The 14,800-nt window shown below is 32.7% G+C and overlaps 2 long non-coding RNA genes across 2 annotated transcripts in view; both read left to right on the top strand.

Moving 5' to 3' along the window:
- The window catches only part of LOC127729452 (uncharacterized), a 140,395-nt gene that overhangs the window by 49,832 nt on the left and 75,763 nt on the right, over positions 1 to 14,800 (top strand). The gene's annotated exons all lie outside the window — the stretch shown is intronic.
- On the top strand, positions 1,475 to 7,227 carry LOC127729447 (uncharacterized). The gene is made up of 3 exons (XR_007994632.1): positions 1,475 to 1,591; positions 5,410 to 5,508; positions 6,760 to 7,227. It is a non-coding gene; the product is annotated as an uncharacterized LOC127729447 (long non-coding RNA).

The raw sequence follows: 14,800 nt of genomic DNA, 5'->3' as shown, positions 1-14,800 counted from the left end.
AAAGTTTATCTTCTAAAATTTATCAGCTTGATGTCTTAAATTCAAATTTATATACTTCAACCTAACATTTAGTGCTATTCTCCTTATCCTAAAACTGGAAAAAAGGACACCTGAATGGTTTAAATTATATTTTTATTTTTCTCCTTATACCAAAATCATATCCATAAAAAAGTCTTTTTGTGTTTTTATAATGTTTTTGTAGCAATTCTCAGATGTAGACTGTGTCATGTAGTCATGGAAATAGGACAGAAATATGTGAAACAAAAGACTGTGAGCTTGTATCATCCATTTGTGATAAGCGGTTCTTAAAACACTGATAACTTGTACAAAACTTTTGTACAAATTATAATTTGTCCAACATTACAATTTGTACACACCATATATATAATTTGTCAAAAGATATGGTAATACTCCACTTGTATTTATATTTAGATTTATGATTTGTTGAAAGATATGGTAATACTCCTTTTGCTGTTCATTCTTGCCATTATTCCATGTCTGTTTGCATTTATCTGAACAGTGGGGTTGGGTTGATTATTGTTTGCTCAACGTCCAGTGACAAATATTTCATGCATATTCGGGACGATTTTGGAGAAGATTTTGATATATTAGTGGTATGTCAATAACAATCAACGTAGTAATGAATGACCAGAAATGATCCTGAAGTGACTTAATAAGTAGGAAGATAGTTTTAATTGTCTTGTTCGATTCTGTCTCATAAAACACTGATAACAATGATAAAGTCATCGTCTTGTTCTATTCTTTGTCTGATAAAAATCTGATAACAATGATAAATGCCATCGTCTTGTTCGATTCTTTGTCATAAACAACTCTGATAACAATGATAAAGTCATCGTCTTGTTCTATTCTTTGTCTGATAAAACTCCGATAACAATGATTAAGCCATAGTCTTGTTCGATTCTTTGTCTGATAAAACTCCGATAACAACGATAAAGTCATTGTCTTGTTCTATTCTTTGTCTGATAAAATCCAATAACAATGATTAAGTCATCGTCTTGTTCTATTCTTTGTTAAAACTCTGATAACAATAATAAAGTCATCGTCTTGTTCGATTCTTTGTCATATACAACTCCGATAACAATGATAAAGTCATCGTCTTGTTCTATTCTTTGTCTGATAAAACTCCGATAACAATGATTAAGCCATAGTCTTGTTCGATTCTTTGTCTGATAAAACTCCGATAACAACGATAAAGTCATTGTCTTGTTCTATTCTTTGTCTGATAAAATCCAATAACAATGATTAAGTCATCGTCTTGTTCTATTCTTTGTTAAAACTCTGATAACAATAATAAAGTCATCGTCTTGTTCGATTCTTTGTCTGATAAAACTCCGCTAACAGAGGTATAATAGTTGGGGTTCTTACGATCTAAAAACCACGATATGGACCACGCTCTGATTGGCTTATTTATTTTCCATTTTTGTTATGTATCATACGATTGGTTCTCAATGTAACTCGGATTTATTCTACGAAAAAAAGAGTTTCCGAAGTGTACTTTCTGTTTCGATTTCACGTTATATTTATACTGCTGTTAATTGACGGGCAAGAAGTCCTAAAGATGCGGAAAAGGGTAAACACTAAAACAAAAATTGCATGTTTACGACCAAATAACAAACATACCTTTGTTTTAAACATTAAGGCCAAAATATCAGGATTTGGTCCAACCTTGGATTTATAAACTCAAAAGTTCTCAGTATAAGTCTATAACTAATGAGTGGTGTGAGCATGTTGATAATAAGAGATACTCATATTCATTATTATATGTTTACACAGTTGTGCCCCTATTATTTTTTATTATTGCCCTTAGTATAGCGGGTCTCATTTTTTTTGGGGGGGGGGGGGGGTGTTCTGATCCTGGATCCCACTTATTGTTTAGTGAGAATCCCGTATCCCTCTTCTCATTGCCATAATAGCGCATGTAATTTCCTGTGTCCTGCCGGACTTCATTTCCTGTTTTTACGCTTAATTATTCGACCATCACGTGTCATGCTTAAAAAAATCAGCCAATACCGGGTCACGCTTAGACCCTAATGAGACCCACTTAATTAGTATTCATAACCATATGATTAAATAGTTAGGCTGTGATGATCGTCTGATTATTGCCCATTATAATCATGATCATATGATTAAACAGTTCGGCTGTGATCATTGTCTGATTATTGCCGTTGATAATCTTGATCATATGATTAAACAGTTCGGCCGTGATGATCGTCTGATTATTGCCCTTGATAATCAGTATCATATGATTAAACAGTTAGGCCAAGATGATTGTTTGATTATTGCCCTTAGTATTCATAACCATATGAATAAACAGTTAGGCTGTGATGATCGTCTGATTATTTCCCTTGATAATCATGATCATATGATTAAACAGTTAGGCCGTGATGATTGTCTGAGTATTGCCCTTGATAATCATGATCATATGACTAAACAGTTAGGCCGTGATGATCGTCTGATTATTGCCCTTGATAATCATGATTAAACAGTTAGGCCATGATGATTGTTTGATTATTGCCATAAAAATTCATGATTATCTGATTACACAGTTTGACCGTGATGATCATTTAATTATTTCCCTAACTTTTCATGATTATCTGATTACATATTTTTGATTATTGCCCTTAAAATTCATAATTATCTAATGTAAGGTTTGATTGTTGCCCTTGATATTCATGATAGATTAGATAATGTTATATCACACTTTGATCATGTAAATCATTTGATTATTCCCCTTATTGTACATAATCCAGGATTTTGAAAAAGGGGTAGAGGCCATTTGGTAAACCAACATTTAGAGCAATACGTTTATAAAGTCTATACATTTATCATATATGAAGCTCCCTGCTCCCTCTAAATCTGCCTTTGATGATAATGTGATTACAGGGTTTAATCATCACTTCAAATTGATTGGTTAATTATTGTCTTTTATAACCTTGTTTAATCATGCCAATAGTTTTGATTTCTGTCCTAAAAATTCATGATCATGTTATTAAATAGGTTGATCATTAAATAGTTAAATAGTTTGATCACTGCAATGTAATTGCAATACTTATATCAAGCATGTACCTAAGAACCATATCAACAAAACAATACATACATGTCATTTAGACTGTACCTAAGAACCATATAAACAAAACTTATAACCTGAACCTAAGAACCATATAGAAAAAACTTATAACATAAACCTAAGAATCATAAACAATACATATACCCTCAATATAAGAACCATAGAAAAATATATAAAGCCTATATCTAAGAACCATAGAAAATACACATATACTGTAGACTATACTTAAACACCATAGACAACATAATAAGCTTATATCTAAGAATTATAGACAATATATACAGCCTATTTCTAACAACAATGTACTATACATATAGACTGAAACTATGAACCATAGACAAAACATATAGACTGTACCTAAGAACTATAGACAATACATAATACATATAGACTGAACCTAAGAACCATAGACAATACATAATACATATAGACTGAACCTAAGAACCATAGACAATACATAATACATATAGACTGAACCTAAGAACCATAGACAATACATAATACATAAAGACTGAACCTAAGAACCGTAGACAAAACATATCATGCATATATCCTTTATCTAAGAACCATAGACAATACATATAAACTAAACAAAAGAACCCTAAACTATACATATAGACTCTACCTAAGAACCACAGACAATACATATAGACTGAACCTAAGAACCATAGACAATACATAGTACATATAGACTGAACCTAAGAACCATAGACAATCATAATACATATATCCTTTATCTAGACTCAAAAGACAATACATTATACATATATCCTTTATCTAGACCCAAAGACAATACATATAGACCAGTCAGGCATATAACTCTACAGGGTTATTCCAGAAAATATCTTACATGTGTTATTACATATACTTTCATGAGTTGTCTACTCTTTAATCCTTTAATTGTCTAAATCTGTGAGAACATATGTTTGTGATTAGTAAAATAAATCATAAACATTTTAATATTTAGTGGGCTCTATGGAACTCTTGAAACTTTGTGGAAAACTAAATGCATAGCCTTGAAAACTGATTTTTTAATTTTCATAAACCATGTAAAATCAATGTGATGAGGCTTTTAAGGGATAAACTTAGCTGTAATAACAAGGCTTAGATATTAAAAGCATGTGACTTATTATATGAGACACTTGGGAATTACTGGGAAGCTTGCAGAGAACCTCATTACATGCTCTGATCCTTATTTCTTACAATAAACTAAAACACATTGTAATTAAGCCTGATGTATGTCTGAGCAAATGCTTTGGAGTGATGTAGAGAAGCTGTAATAACACCCTTTTAAATAGTTATTACAGGCATATTTTTTCTGTAATAACAAGTTACATAGATGTACTATACATGTTTGGCAAACTATGAACTGTTATATCTTTCTATAGTTGTGTATACATAGGACAAGAGTAATTATCGATAGAACTTGTAAACATTTTAACAAAACTAATTATGTATATTGTCCCTTTGAAACATGTAACAAACATATGTTATCACAGTTCTTTGATTTTTTAGTCCACGATAACAAATATATGTTATTTTTCTCTAATAATCCTATAGAGTTATATCCTTGACTGTAGATGGAACCTAAGAACCATAGACAATACATATAGACTCTACCTAAGAACCACAGACAATACATATAGACTGAACCTACGAACTATAGACAACACATATTATATGTATATAGACTGTACCTAATAACCATAGACAATACATATAGACTGTACCTAAAAACCATAGATAATACATATAGACTGTACCTTAGAAACATAGATAATACATATAGCCTATATCTAAGAACACTAGACTGTACATGCAGACTGAACCTAAGAACCATAGACAATACATAAAAACTCTATACATAAGAATCATAGACAATACATAATGCCTTTATCTAAGAACCATAGACAATACATATAGCCTATACCTAAGAACCATAGACAATACAAGTAGACAAAACCTAAGAACCATAGACAATACATATAGACTGAACCTAAGAACCATAGACAATACATATAGCCTGTATCTTAGAACCATAGACAATGCATATAGCCTGTATCTTAGAACCATAGACAATGCATATTGACTGAACCTAAAAACCATATCTAAGAACCATAGACAATACATATGTACCATTTGTAAGAACCATAGACAATACATATAGACTGAACCTAAGAACCATAGACAATACATATAGCCTGTATCTTAGAACCATAGACAGTATATAAATCCAAATGTAACAACCATAGACAATACATTTAGCTTATACATTACCTGTAGTAATTGTTATATTGAATTCAATAATTTTCTGTCTACAGAGTTCCAGGAGACTTGGTGCATTCATTCATAGTTAACAAATCACATTGTAAAGGTTTTGGACACACTCTGTAATGTCACACCAGATGTATTAGATACTGGTATGTATATAGACAATATAAATATTGTTTTATTTTTTGATTTGGTAAGTGCCCTATGCATTAATTTTGAAACCCCATCATTTAAAATTAAAAATTCCCTTTTTCTCTATGAATTATTCCATAGGTTTTTGGACTGGAAACATAGGTATAAAAATAAAAAGATGTGGTATGATTGCCACCAGAGACTAATTGACATAAAGGTAAGGAACTTAAGGTCATTGTACAGCCTTCAACAATGAGCAAACCCATTAAAGAACAAATAAAAATGTTCAGCTGATAAATGGCCTAACTCATCAGATCAATACAAACATGACAATTAAACCACAAAAACAACTGGAGCCAATTTATCATCAAAAAAGATTTTTCTGATCATGTTTGTTGTGACAAATGAAATATTTAGCTTGAAAATTAAGTCTGCAAGGCCCTGCTATTTATGTTTCCTAGGCTTATAATATTGGTTGAAATCCTGACCATTTGTCCACTTTTACAACAACCTCCATTTTACATAATTGAAGTGTCTTGGGCAATTTTCTGTATTAAAAGATAAACAAAAAGTGTCCTGTTTTAATACTTTCTTACACATGTAATCATCAATTTGAAACACTTTCAGCTTGTTGCAATGGTCAGAAAAGATATTTCTTAATCTACTCTTTTATATATTTCTAACACAAGAAAATATATACATTATAAAATATGTGGCAAGGAAACCCTTGTTTATTTATACAAGAATGTTATTCTATGCAAGAGTGTAATATTGATCTTCTTGCAAACCTAATGGAACTTTTACATTGGGTCATCTTCTTTTGGTCAAGATATTTAAACATTTATCTGTTCTATTACCAATTGAATAATTACAATAGTTATAAGTCTCTTTATAGTTTATTCACTGGGACCTTTAAATATCTTCTAAGAGAAATCTATCACTCAATGATTAATTTACATGAATAACAAAGATGAAAAGACATGTATCAACTCACAAAACCTCTTGCTTGCCAATTATATGAATTCTGCAAGATCATGCATGAAAAAAAAGATATTTTCGTCAGAAGCCATTTGACAGAATGTGGTCAACTGCTATACAGTAATGAGTTTTAGAGAGTTTGCTCTTTTCAGGTCTTTCATGCACCAAATTCTATACTTTCTTCTCAAAATGCAATGTGTTCTGTCTGACTTCTTTGAAAATTTATAGTTTAAGTTCTAAAAGAATTAATGAGAGCTTACACATTCTAACATTAGAATTTTATATTTCAGGTTGTTCAACATCTACTATGTCAAAGTTCACATAAAACCTCAAGGAGTTAGCACACAGTTGGTTGAGCAGAATAACTGAACAAAACAACAACAAAAGATTTTAACATTCTGTAATACATGAACTATTGAAATTTTTCATAGGCACTGCACATAAATGTATATGAAAATTATAAACTTTTGATGTCTTTAATTATAAGAACTATTTACAAGTTGTCTAGTATATAATAATGACATGAAAAAAATACCTATTTTAAAAATATTTTTGTAATATTTAAATTATCCATGAAAATTTTCTTGAAGCTTTTTTTAAAATTTCATTGGATAAAAGAGATGGTAGGTGGAAATTCTGCTTAGATAATATGAAAACTAACTAAACAAACAGTAAACATGTATACTACTTTTGGAATATGATACCTACATCTTTATCGAAGCATAATTGAGTATAACAATAAAATCAATACCATCGATTGTTTGTAAATATTTATGCTTATATTTCAATAATGAGTAAAAAAAATTATATAAGCTGAATACTTAATGAGGCCATCACTTGTTATATTAAAAACACATTTTGACGTAAAGGCATATTTATAAACACATTAGTTTTAGATAATACAGGTAATAACAGAAACAAAGGTATTAAACACATTTGTGTTACAATTCTGTTGTTTACAGAGTATAAACATATTTATAAACAACTAATAGATTCTACCACTGCATCGAGTGTGATACGATATTAATCCACTCGAGACAGTTAAATTTTCAAATTTAAAACGAGAGGCTCGCCGAGCGTTTTAAATATTTAAAATTTAACTGTTGAGAGTGGATAAATATCGTATTACACGAGATTTGGTGGTGGAATCTGTTTCTCTAATGATTTTCTAACAATATGCAGGCAAACTTATTCCTTCTTTTCGAATGATCTGCAAAAAGATGTGTTCTTTCTATCTGACGTCATCAGGCATGGTCGCCTTTTTTCATACCGTCACAATAGGAAATTCAGAGGAAAGCAAGAAAATTCGATGTCATAATCGGATTTTAACCAATGAAGAACTGAGATCAAACGAACCACACGTTGATTAAATTTTTTTATACAATGGGTGCAGAAAGGGATAAATTGACGAAGAATTAGAGAAAATAATATAAACCTGAAATATTTGTTAGCTGTGGTTATTATATACAGTCTATATATATTATCTGTGGTTCTTCCAGAAAATTTATATACACTGTCTGCAGTTGTTCGATACAGACTATATAAATTGTCTGCATATGAATAAGGAGATATGGTATGTTTGCCAATGAGACAACTATCCACCAAAGTTCAAATGATGTTAGCAGTTATTGACAACCATACAGAATTCTACAATGAGAAAAATAACCCATACCATATAGTCAGCATTAAAAGGCATCGACATGAAAAAAAATGAAACAATTCAATTGAGAAAACTAATGTCTTAACTTATAGCAAATCAATTTACAAATATGACAGACATGAACCAACAACAACCACTGAACTTCAGTGTCCTTACTTGGGAAAGGCACACCAATAGTGCAGTTATAAGATACTGTCTGCATTTATTGTCTGTGGTTGTTGGATACAGTGTGTATATATGTTGTCTGTGGTTGTTAGATGCAGTCTGTTAATGTTGTCTGTGGTTCTAAGATATAGTGTGTATATGTTGTCTGTGGTTCTTAGATACAGTGTGTATATGTTGTCTGTGGTTCTTAGATACAGTGTGAATATGTTGTCTGTGTATATTGTCTGTGGTTGCTAGATACAGTGGGTATATGTTGTCTGTGGTTCTAAGATACAGTGTGTATATGTTGTCTGTGGTTCTAAGATACAGTGTGTATATGTTGTCTGTGGTTCTTAGATACAGTGTGAATATGTTGTCTGTGTATATTGTCTGTGGTTGCTAGATACAGTGGGTATATGTTGTCTGTGGTTGCTAGATATAGTGTGTATATGTTGTCTGTGGTTGCTAGATACAGTGTGTATATGTTGTCTGTGGTTCTTAGATGCAGTGTGTATATGTTGTCTGTGGTTCTTAGATACAGTGTGAATATGGTGTCTGTGGTTCTTAGATACAGTCTGTGTATATTGTCTGTGGTTGCTAGATACAGTGTGTATATGTTGTTTGTGGTTGCTAGATACAGTGGGTATATGATGTCTGTGGTTGCTAGATACAGTGTGTATATGTTGTTTGTGGTTGCTAGATACAGTGTGTATATGTTGTCTGTGGCTGCTAGATACAGTGTGTATATGTTGTTTGTGGTTGCTAGATACAGTGTGTATATGTTTGTCTGTGGTTGCTAGATAGTGTGTATATGTTGTCTGTGGTTGCTAGATACAGTGTGTATATGTTGTCTGTGGTTGCTAGATATAGTGTGTATATGTTGTATATGGTTGCTAGATAAGGGTGTATATGTTGTCTGTGGTTATCAGATACAGTCTATATATGTTGTCTGTGGTTCTTAATTACAGTTAGTGTATATTGTCTGTGATTGCTAGATACAGTATGTATATGTTGTTTGTGGTTGTCAAATGCAGTCTGTTTAAATTGTCTGTGGTTGTTAGATGCATTCTGTGTATATTGTATGTGGTTCTTTTATAGTCCTTGGATATTGTCTGTGGTTGCTAGATACAGTGTGTATATGTTGTCTGTGTTTGTTAGACACAGTCAGTATATGCTGTTTGTGGGTTTTAGATACAGTCTGTGTATATTGTCTGTGGTTATTAGATGCATTCTGTGTATATTGTCTGTGGTTCTTTTATAGTCCTTGGATATTGACTGCGATTGCTAGATACAGTGTGTATATATTGTCTGTGCTTGTTAGACAGAGCCAGTATATGCTCTCTGTAGGTTTTAGATACAGTCTGTATATGTTGTCTATGGTTGATAGGTAAATCTAGAATAGAGGTTATATAGAAACAGGGAATGTGTCAAAAAGACAACCGATGTGTCTTTAACGAATAGAGAAAAATCCAACATCTGGAGGCGGGCTTCAGTTTGCTCCTAAAATAATGTATACTAGTTCAGTTAAAAAAAAAGGAATATATATATAAAAAGAAGATGATGTATGATTGCCAATGAGACAACTCTCCACAAGAGACCAAATGACACAGAAATTACATGCCAAGAAATCCTCGCTAAAAATTCCGGTCGACCTCCTACGGCATCCATTAGTAGTTTAAGATTTGATTTCATTCAATAAATTAATTTATGACCCGCGTGTACGTCTCACTTAAAACACAGCCATATACCAAATGGTCAAAATTAATCATCCATGTAATTTGCTCTATGGGATGCTTGCAAAATTTCAACGGAGGCAATTTCTTGGCATGAATAGCTATAGGTCATCGTACGGCCTTCAACAATTAACAAAGCCTGAAACTGCATAGTCAGCTATAAAAGGCCCCGAAATCACTAATGTAATACAATTCAAAAAACAAAAAACTAACGGCATAATGTACAAAATAAATGAAAGAAAAACAAATATGTAACACAACAAAAAACGACAACCACTGAATTACTAAGTACAGATCTGAGAGTACTCGATCGAAGTTACCGGCAGCTAGTTCAAAGCCAATATCAACTTATATAAAAAAAAATCATTCATCCAAGACTAAATTATTAATCAGTACACATCCACCATCCAATGGATTTAGTGTAAAGACATTATAAACAGTCAGAGAAAAACATGACCTTGTGCAATGCCAAGATACGAGAGTCGATAGATTGTAGATCAATGAAAGTGTGTGTATATATATAACAATAATATCATTGAGTTTGCTTTTAACTTATTGATAACAAAATCAATATTAACACGAAAAAAAACATCATTCAAAGATTTACATGGTAATTATATAATATGAAAAAAGTGTGTACCGTTTTGTATGATGTAATTGGACCTTATGATACAAAGTATACGGTCATTTGATAATTCTTTAAGTGTTGTATGATGTACTAGTAATTGGACCTTATGGTATAAGGTAAATGGTTATTTGGTACAGTCTATAAAGACTTTGTAAAGAATCACTCTGATTCAAACAAAAAATTCTCTGAAACTGACATTATCAAGATGCTTGATTTCTTGATTGACAACATATTTGTTACGTTTGGAGGACGTGTTTTTCAACAGACTGTCGGAATTCCAATGGGAACCAATTGTGCCCCTCTTCTTGCCGACTTGTTTCTTTGTTATTATGAGGCTGACTTCATACAGGAACTTCTTAGGAAGAAAGATAAGTTAGCAATATCCTTTAACTCTACATTCCGCTATATAGATGATGTTCTCTCACTAAATAATACAAAATTTGGTGACTATGTTGAACGAATCTATCCCATCGAACTAGAGATAAATGATACTACAGATACAGTTAAGTCTGCCTCATATCTTGACTTACATCTAGAAATTGACAATGAGGGTCGGTTGAAAACAAAACTTTACGACAAAAGAGATGATTTCAGCTTCCCAATTGTGAACTTTCCATTTCTATGTAGCAACATTCCAGCAGCGCCTGCATACGGAGTATATATCTCCCAATTCATACGATATTCCCGGGCTTGTGTTTCCTATCATGATTTCCTTGATAGAGGATTGCTGCTCACAAGGAAGCTATTAAACCAAGAGATCCAAATGGTGAAGTTGAAGTCATCCCTTCGTAAATTTTACGGACGCCATCACGAGTTGGTTGACCGTTATGGAATAACCGTTTCACAGATGATATCGGATATGTTCCTTATGTCGTAACTACAATACCCTCCCTTTTCACGAATGTGACTTACCGAATTAGACTATTTACCGGATTTGTAATAACATAAGCAACACGACGGGTGCCACATGTGGAGCAGGATCTGCTTACCCTTCCGGAGCACCTGAGATCACCCCCAGTTTTTGGTGGGGTTCGTGTTGCTTAGTCTTTGGTTTTCTATGTTGTGTCATCTGTACTATTATTTGTCTGTTTGTCTTTTTATTTTTGGCCATGGCGTTGTCAGTTTGTTTTCGATCTATGAGTTTGACTGTCCCTCTGGTATCTTTCGTCCCTCTTCTATAAGTGTTGCATGTGGTTATTTGACCTAATTGTATAAGGTATGTTGTTTTTTAGTACAGTCTATAAGTTTTGAGACAATTCGACCTTGAGGTATGAAGTATATATGGCTATTTGATTGATTCTATGATTGTTGTCTGAGGTATTTGGATCTTAATTCTGGTATAAGATATGTAGCTATTTAAAACAGTATAAATTGAGTGTTGTAAGAGATTATTCGAATTAAAAGGGTACGTCAAGAGAAGTTTTGAATCTTGATAGTAATTGTAACAAGCATTATTTGTTGAATAAAATTATAATGTGTTACAGTACATACACTTATTATTAAAGCTTTTAATGGATTCTGCTTCGTTTCATGAAAAATAAATGGCCAACGTAGCTTCAAAAGTCTTTGTTTAGGGTTGAATAAATCGTACTTTGTAAACAAACAAAAAACTCTGATACAATTTATATCACGTTCGGAGGACGTTTTTTTTCCCACAAACTATCGACCGAATCCCATGGAAAGGAACTGGGCTATTCTTCCTGCCGAATTGTTCCGTTATTCACATGAGACAGACTCCATACGGAGCTTCTACGGAAGAATGAAAAGAAGCTAGCATTAATTTATGAGTTCACTTTTTGCTATCTAGATGAGGTCATCTCACTGAATAATTCAAAGTTTGGTGACTATGTTGAACAAATCTATCCCATCGAACGTGAAATTAAGGATACACAATATACAGATAAATCTGCCTCATATCATGACTTATATCTAAAATTGACAATGAGTATCGGCTTAGATCAAAACTTGACGACAATATAGAGATGATTCAGTTTCCCACTGTACATTTTCCGTTTCTATGTAATGACATCCCAGCAGCAGCTGCATATAGATTATTTATCTCACAGTTGATATGATATTCAAAAGTTTGCATTCCCTATCATGATTTCCTTAATAGGGAATAGCTGCTTAAAAGGAAGATATTGACCTATGAGTTCCAAGTGGTAGAGTAATCTATAGACAACATGTATCTAGGTATCACACCATCTACAGACATCTTGTATCGGGGAACCATACCATCTATGGACAACTTATACCGAGGAAACAACACCATAAATGACAACTTGTATAAATTTAAGAACCACACATTCTATAGATAACATATATCTAGGAACCATACCATCTGTACACAACTTGTATCAAGGAACCACACCATATATGGACAACATGTACTAAGGAACCACATCATCTATAGACAACTTGTATCTAGGAACCCCAACATCTATAAAAAACTTATATCGAGGAACAAAACCATATAAAGATAACCTGTATCTAGGAACCACACCATATATAGATAACTTATATCTAGTAACCACACCGTCTGTAGACACCTGCTATCTAGGAACCAAGCAATATATAGATAAATAAAGGCATCAGTAGTACACCGCTGTTCGAAAGTCATAAATTGATTGAGAGAAAACAAATCCGGGGTACAAAATAAAACCGAGGGAAACACATCAACTATATGAGGAAAACAACGAAACAACAGAAACACTAAAGTGCATCAAAAAACAAAACGACAATGCAACACACACAGAAACGAACTATAAGATAACAACTGCCATATTCCTGACTTGGTACAGGACATTTTAAGAAAAAAATGGTGGGTTGAACTTGGTTTTGTGGCTAGCCAAACCTCGTGCTTTTATGGCAATGTTAAATATAACACTAAAAGGACAACATTACATGACAGGACTACAGTACAAATAAATGCAAGAACTTTCAGGACAAAGAAATACACAAATTAACAATACAATAATACATGCTAATAGTTAGCAAAGGTACCAGGCTTATAATTTAATACGCCAGACGTGCGTTTCATCTCCATAAGACTAAGTAATTTCTTGGAACCATAGCATCTAAAGACACTTGTATCCGTATCCAGAAACAATACCATATATTGTATTTAGGAACAATACCTTCAATAAATAACTTATTTCTAGAAACCATACCTTTTATTTAAAACTTGTATCTGGGAACCACACCATCTATAGACAATTTGTATCTAAGAACCACGCCATTTTAACACACCATCTTAAGATAACCTTAGGAATAGATTACCTTAGCTGTATTTGGCAAAAAATTTAGGAATTTTAGTCCTCAATGCTCTTCAACTTCGTACTTTTTGGGCCTTTTTAACTTTGTTGGATTCGAGCATCACTGATGAGTCTTTTGTAGACGAAACGCGCGTCTGGCGTAAATAAAAAATGTAGTCCTGGTATCTATGGTGAGTTTATTTATATCTAGGAACCATACTATGTATTTACAACTTGTATCCAGCAACCATTACATCTATAGAAAACTTGTATCTAAGAACCAAACCACATATAAACAACTTATATCTAGGAACCACGTCTTATATAAATAACTTATATCTAGGAACCATACCTTCTATAAATAACTTATTTCTATAAACCATGCCATTTATTTAAAACTTGTATCTAGGAACCACACCATCTATAGACAACTTAGATCGAGGAACCACACCTTATATAGACAACATGTTTCTAGGAACCACACAATATATAGTCAGCTTGTATCTAGGAACCACACCATCTGTAGACAACTCATATTGAGGAACCACACCGTATATAGACAACATGTATCCAGGAACCATACGAAATATAGAAAACTAGAATCTAGGAACCATACCCAGACAACTTGTATCTTGATATTATAGACATCGTGTGTCCAGAAACACACTATGTATAGAAATCCATCATATTGAACTATTTTTCTTTTAAAACCGACCTGTATCTAAAAACCATGTTATGTATAGACAAGAGAGGCAAAAGATACCAAAGAGACATTCAAACTCATAACCGTTGGTTTTCCCGTTTGAATGGTTTTACACTAGTCATTTTTGGGGCCCTTTAGAGCTTGATGTTTGGTGTGAGCTCTATGTTGAAGACCGTACTTTGACCTATAATGGTTTACTTTTATAAATT

The sequence above is a fragment of the Mytilus californianus genome, unplaced genomic scaffold, assembly GCF_021869535.1.
Source record: "Mytilus californianus isolate M0D057914Y unplaced genomic scaffold, xbMytCali1.0.p SCAF_2, whole genome shotgun sequence".
In the NCBI taxonomy this organism is placed as follows: Eukaryota; Metazoa; Mollusca; class Bivalvia; order Mytilida; family Mytilidae; genus Mytilus; species Mytilus californianus.
This window is presented reverse-complemented; position numbering and strand designations above follow the sequence as displayed.